The 6,476-nt window shown below is 43.3% G+C and overlaps 1 pseudogene; it reads right to left on the reverse strand.

Moving 5' to 3' along the window:
• The window catches only part of LOC139028221 (ena/VASP-like protein), a 72,002-nt pseudogene that overhangs the window by 26,010 nt on the left and 39,516 nt on the right, over nt 1-6,476 (reverse strand).

A 6,476-nucleotide genomic window follows, 5' to 3' on the forward strand; every position in this document is an offset into this window, starting at 1 on the left:
TGAATGTGTAACTACACGGCTCCTCTAAACTCCCCTTCTTAGCAGCTGATGGTTTATCTGCAGCGGCTCCTCTAAACTCCCCTTCTTAGCAGCTGATGGTTATCTGCATGGCTCTCCTAAACCTCCCTTCTTAGCAGCTGATGGTTTATCTGCACGGCTCCTCTAAACTCCCTTCTTAGCAGCTATGGTTATCTGCACGGCCTCTCTTAAACTCCCCTTCTTAGCAGCTGATGGATTACTGCACGGCTCCTCTAAACTCCTCTTCTTAGCAGCTGATGGATTACTGCACGGCTATGCAATTCATTTGAGCACATATCCAGATGAGGCGTCAAGATGAATACTAATAGTGGAGCCACAGAGCTACAGCTAATGCATAACAACAGCCAAAATACTCAACAGAATCAGTTGGTGTCCATCTACGATGGTTTCTATGAGCCAATTAGTCCAACCGGATCTTGATTTTCAGTCTTTTCAGGGTTTAGTTGGAAAACATGAAACGAAGAACACGTATAATATATGCCATTTGCATCAAATATAAACTACTGCAAAGCTAAACAATTGTGATGTGCTTTCTTTTGGTAGACATACCATACTTCCAGATCCAGACACAATAAAGTAACTAAACGTTAGATTGGGTCTAGGTTGGTGTTGGGCTGGTAAAGTAACTAAACGTTAGATTGGGTTCTAGGTTGGTGTTGGGCTGGTAAGTTACTAAACGTTAGGTAGGGTCTAGGTTGGTTGTTGGGGCTGGGCTCCTCTAAACTCCCCTTCTTAGCAGCTGATGGTTATCTGCACGGCTCCTCTAAACTCCCCTTCTTAGCAGCTGATGGTTATCTGCACGGCTCCTCTAAACTCCCCTTCTTAGCAGCTGATGGATTACTGCACGGCTCCTCTAAACTCCRCTTCTTAGCAGCTGATGGATTACTGCACGGCTATGCAATTCATTTGAGCACATATCCAGATGAGGCGTCAAGATGAATACTAATAGTGGAGCACAGAGCTACAGCTAATGCATAACAACAGCCAAAATACTCAACAGAATCAGTTGGTGTCCATCTACGATGGTTTCTATGAGCCAATTAGTCCAACCGGATCTTGATTTTCAGTCTTTTCAGGGTTTAGTTTGGAAAACATGAAACGAAGAACACGTATAATATATGCCATTTGCCATCAAATTAAACTACTGCAAAGCTAATATACAATGTGATGCTTTCTTTTGGTAGACATACCATACTTCCAGATCCAGACACAATAAAGTAACTAAACGTTAGATTGGGTCTAGGTTGGTGTTGGGCTGGTAAAGTNAACGTTAGATTGGGTCTAGGTTGGTGTTGGGCTGGTAAAGTAACTAAACGTTAGATTGGGTCTAGGTTGGTGTTGGGCTGGTAAAGTAACTAAACGTTAGATAGGGTCTAGGTTGGTATTGGGCTGGTCAAGTATTTCCTAATATTTTAAAGCAAACAATCAACTATTAAAATACAACAACGTGGACCACTGTAGTCAATACCACTTGCCAACTGCAGCCTCACAGCCTAGTGACTGCACAATTAAAGGCTTTTATATTAGTGACACAACAGCTAACACCATTAACACTATCAAGGGTTATTATCAACACAACACATCTACAGATGTCAACAGGAAGGTTGTGTACGTGCCAAATGAGTTTGGGTTAGTGCATGATAAGGCACAGGGGCCCGACATAAAGGGGTCCTGGCTGTTGCCATGGTGAGGMGAGAGAAGTAGTGCCCCAGGGGAGTGCTTGGGCTTGATCAGGCCTGTGCACAGAAGCCCTCAAGAAACAAAACAAGGCCTACTTTCTCTCTCTCACTCTCTAACTCAGATGGTGATTACCTAATTGGGATTTCTTGAGCTAAATATGATGCTATTAAAGAGTATTTCAAACCTCAGGAGCCACAGCTTAACACCCCGTGGGGCTGTAGCCCCAAAATATGAAATATAAAAGCAATTTTGACCAATTAGGGCCCCTTAAGGCCACATTTGTGTTGAATGGAAAACTTTAATTGGCAGTCAACAGAAACGCATACAGCTTAAGCTTAAACATCAACATAGGGATTTCCAGAACATCACTTCCCTATTTTAGCCCTACAATGAAAGAGGTGAGAGAGGTGTTGCCAAATACCACCAGCCTCACATTGTCTGCCGCAGCATCATGCAGTAAATAGCCCTGATCCAGCCCCTCCCTCTATCACCTACCCTGCATCAACTGTCATCACGGGAACAGTACTTACTGAGGGTGATCTTCGCAGAAGTGCACCTTCTGACAGTGGCTGGTGACATCTCTGGAGTAAGACTCATCGTGAGACCCTCAGTTCTTAAAGTTCTTAAAGTGTTTTTAGCAAGCTATTACTGTGTGGTACTAACTATGGCTTCTAGTCAGGCAGCTGTCCAGGCTACTGGAATAGCATTAGCCACGAACCGGGTGATCCAAGATGGGACCCCAGTAGCAGGTACAAAGCAGTAAAATGCCTGCGACTGTATTCCCTGGACAGAAGAAGCACCTTGGGTTTGCGTGTGGAGCCCCATAGCTCAGTTCACCTCCAACATGGCTCCCTCTTGTTCCCCAAAAGGTTTACCAAAAAAAGGAGAGTGCCATATGAGATTTGGAGACAGTTTGGCTCCATGGGTATTTTAGCCAGGCTGTGCACCAATAGGAAGGCTAGGGGACGGAGTGGGGCTGCCACCGGACTCCCCATCCCAACAGCTTATAAGTAGCAGCAACTTGTAACAGGAGAGGCCCATGTGCTATTTCTTAAGAGTAAGGCTTCATATACAGTCTAGTTATGTCGCCGTAAACTAGACTGCACCATCCATCTCATCTAACCACAGGTCTTTACATTGATGTGTGCAAGTGTCTGTCCTGGCAGTGCAATGTTAATGGTTGTAAGGGTTAACTGTAATGGTTGTTTTTGATAGTGTCGCTTTCAAGCCATACAGTAATGTCACAKGTGTCTGCAATCGGCCCTCATATATTGCCAGGCCACGTATCCAAGTCTGGCACCCTGGGCTCTAGCCTGGGTTGTGTTCAGTAAATGGTTAACAAATAAATAAGTGAAATAGGGAGGTTATATTTGAACTATTAAGAAATGTTTTTTTTTCATTTTCTGTTTCATAACAATTTTAAATGTTTTGTTACAATGTGCCCTACTGAACACAACTTAGGTCACAGAGTTTATAGTCTGGCAGGGTTCTATGGTTTGTTTTCCATTCCCATACACACTGCTGAAAGCTTTGACCCAGAGCCATACAGATACAGTATGTCTGGCCGTGTTTTCGCTCTAGAGCTTGATGTCCAGCAGAGGGAGGTAGAACTCAGTGGAGATCGACCCAGCAACCAGACTGACTGGCAACTGCAGCCCTAATGTCATTGGCTGGACCAAGTGTAAACTGAACAGGTTGAGAGCGTTTCTGAAAATAGATTATTCTTGTTACAAACTAAACATTCTTGTTACAAACTAAACATTGGATTAACATAATATTATGTTAATCCAACAATCCTTAAATTATAGGGGAGCTATACAGGTTTGAAATTACTGTATAAAAATGTTTGCACTTCGACCGATAATTAGTAGCTGACGTGCCGGGATTAACTGCTAATTAGTATACATCAGTTTTAGCTACAGTCCATCTAAACCTGACTGTGACATAAACAGACAGGTGGACGAACGGACGGGTGGACGGACAGGCAGACAGATGGASAGAATGATTACTTCCACATGGGAAAGGGTCCCACCTCCGTCTTGCGAGCTGAGCGTGTTCAGAGCGAACATCATGGCGGTGGAGAAGGTGGTGGCRTCCTCTTTGCTGGCGAAGTTGAGGCCGTAAACCTGCCTGGCATCGCGCCACTGGTGAAAGGTGGGCGTGGCCTGGTTATACTTCAGCCCCTTCACTATGGAGTAGTTGATCACCACCTGAGAGAACCTAAAGACAGTGTGGTGGGATGATCTCTATAACTAAGACAGTGTGGGTGGAGAGGATCTCTATAACAAAGACAGTGTGGTGGAGATGATCTCTATAACTACGACAAGTGTGGTGGAGATGATCTCTATAACAAAAGACAGTGTGGTGAGATGATCTCTATAACTAAAAGACAAGTGTGGTGGAGAGCTCATAACTAAGAACATGTGGTGGAGATGATCTCTATAACTAAAGACAGTGTGGTGGAGATGATCTCTATAACTAAAGACAGTGTGGTGAGATGATCCTAATAATTAAGACAGTGTGGTGGAGATGATCTACTATAACTAAAACAGTGTGGTGGAGATGATCTCTATACCTAAGACAGTGTGGTGGAGATGATCATCTAATACTAAGACAGCTGTGGTGGAGAATGATCTCTATAACTAAGACAGTGTGGTGGAGATGATCTCTATACTAAGAACAGTGTGGTGGGAAGGATCTCTATAACTAAAGACAGTGTGGTGGAGAGGTGATTCTATAACAAGAAGGGGAGAACTATTAACTAAGACAGTGGTGGTGGAGATGATCTCTATAACTAAAACAGTGTGGTGGAGATGATCTCTATAACTAAGAACAGTGTGGTGGAGATGGATCTCTATAACTAACAGTGTGGTGGAGAGCGTCAGCTCGGTACGGGATGGTAGCGATGCGCTACTGCCAGGTGGTTGAGAGATCATAATAAAGTGTGGTGGAGGGAATGCCGGTGGGTGGAGATTCCTCCCGGGTAGAGGAATATATGACAGCAGTGGTGAGAATTCCTCTCATGTCTAGACGTGGGAATCGGCGTCGGAGTGTCAGCTGGGGAGGGAATCCTACGGAGACATGTTCCGGGGAGGGAAATTGGAGCGAGTGTGGGATATTCGTGTGGGGGAGATTCCGGGGGTCTATAACCAGACGTGTGGGGGGAGATTCTCTTAGCTGAGTGGTGAGTAGGTGAGTCTTATTCCGGGGGAAGCGGAGCTGACAGTGTTGGGGTTGAATCTCTATACTAAGAGACAGGTTGGTGGTGAAGTAGAATCTCTATACTAAGACAGTGGTGTGGAGAGTGATACTATATATTGGCTAAAATGACAGGTGTGGGTGAGAGATAATGTCTTATAAACTAAAGACACTGTTGTGGTTGGAGATGATCTAATACTAATAAAGACAGTGTGGTGGATGATGATCTCTAATAACAAAGACAGGTGTGGTGGGATGATCATCTATACTAAAGACAGTGTGGTGGAGATGATCTTATCAAAATAAGACAGTGTGGGGAGATGATCTCTATAATAAGAACAGTGTGTGGAGATGATCCTTCAGCTGAGTGTATGGACTATGTTTAGAACTAAGACAGTGTGGTGGAATGAATCTCTATATAATAAAGACAGTGTGGTGGAGATGATCTCTATAACAAAGACAGTGTGTGGGAGATGATCTCTAATTACTAAAGACAGTGTGTGGAAGATCTCTATAACTAAAGACAGTGTGGGGAGATGATCTCTATAACTAAAGACAGTGTGGTGGAGAGGAATCTCTATAACTAAAGACAGGTGTGTGGAGAGATCCTCATAACTAAGACATGTGGTGGAGAAGATCCTCATAACTAAAGACAGTGTGGTGGAGATGATCTCTATAACTAAAGACAGTGTGGTGGAGGATGATCTCTATAACTAAGACAGTGTGGTGGAGATGATCTCTATAACTAAGAACAGTGGTGGAGATGATCTCTATAACTAAGACAGGTGTGGTGGAGATGATCTAATAACAAAGACAGTGTGGTGGAGATGATCTCTATAACTAAAGACAGTGTGGTGGAGATGATCTCTATAACTAAAGACAGTGTGGTGAGAGATGATCTCTTAAACTAAAGACAGTGTGGTGGAGATGATCTCTATACTAAAGACAAGTGTGGTGAGATGACTCTAAACAAGACAGTTGGTGGAGATGATCTCTAACAACAGTGTAGTGGAGTGACTCTAAACTAAAAGACAGTGTGGTGAGAATGATCTCTATAACTAAAGACAGTTGGTGGAGATGATCTCTATAACTAAGAACATGTGTGTGGAGAGATCTCTATAACTAAAGACAGTGTGGTGAGAATGATCTCATACTAACTAAGAACAGTGTGGTAGAGATGATCTCTATAACTAAGACAGTGTGGTGGAGATGATCTCTATAACTAAGACAGTGTGGTGGAGATGATCTCTATAACTATAAGACAGTGTGGTGGATGATGATCCTATACACAAAAGACAGTTGTGGTGGAGATGATCTCTATAACTAAAGACAGTGTGTGGAGATGATCTCTATAACTAAAGACAGTGTGGTGAGAATAATCTCTATAACTAAAGACAGTGTGGTGGAGATGATCTCTATAACTAAAGAACAGTGTGGTGGAGATGATCTCTATAACTAAAGACAGTGTGGTGGAGATGATCTCTATAACTAAAGACAGTGTGGGAGATGATCTCTATAACTAAGACAGTGGTGGTGGAGATGATCTCTATAGACTAAAG

This window comes from Salvelinus sp. IW2-2015, linkage group LG9 (genome assembly GCF_002910315.2).
Source record: "Salvelinus sp. IW2-2015 linkage group LG9, ASM291031v2, whole genome shotgun sequence".
NCBI classification, from domain to species: domain Eukaryota; kingdom Metazoa; phylum Chordata; class Actinopteri; order Salmoniformes; family Salmonidae; genus Salvelinus; species Salvelinus sp. IW2-2015.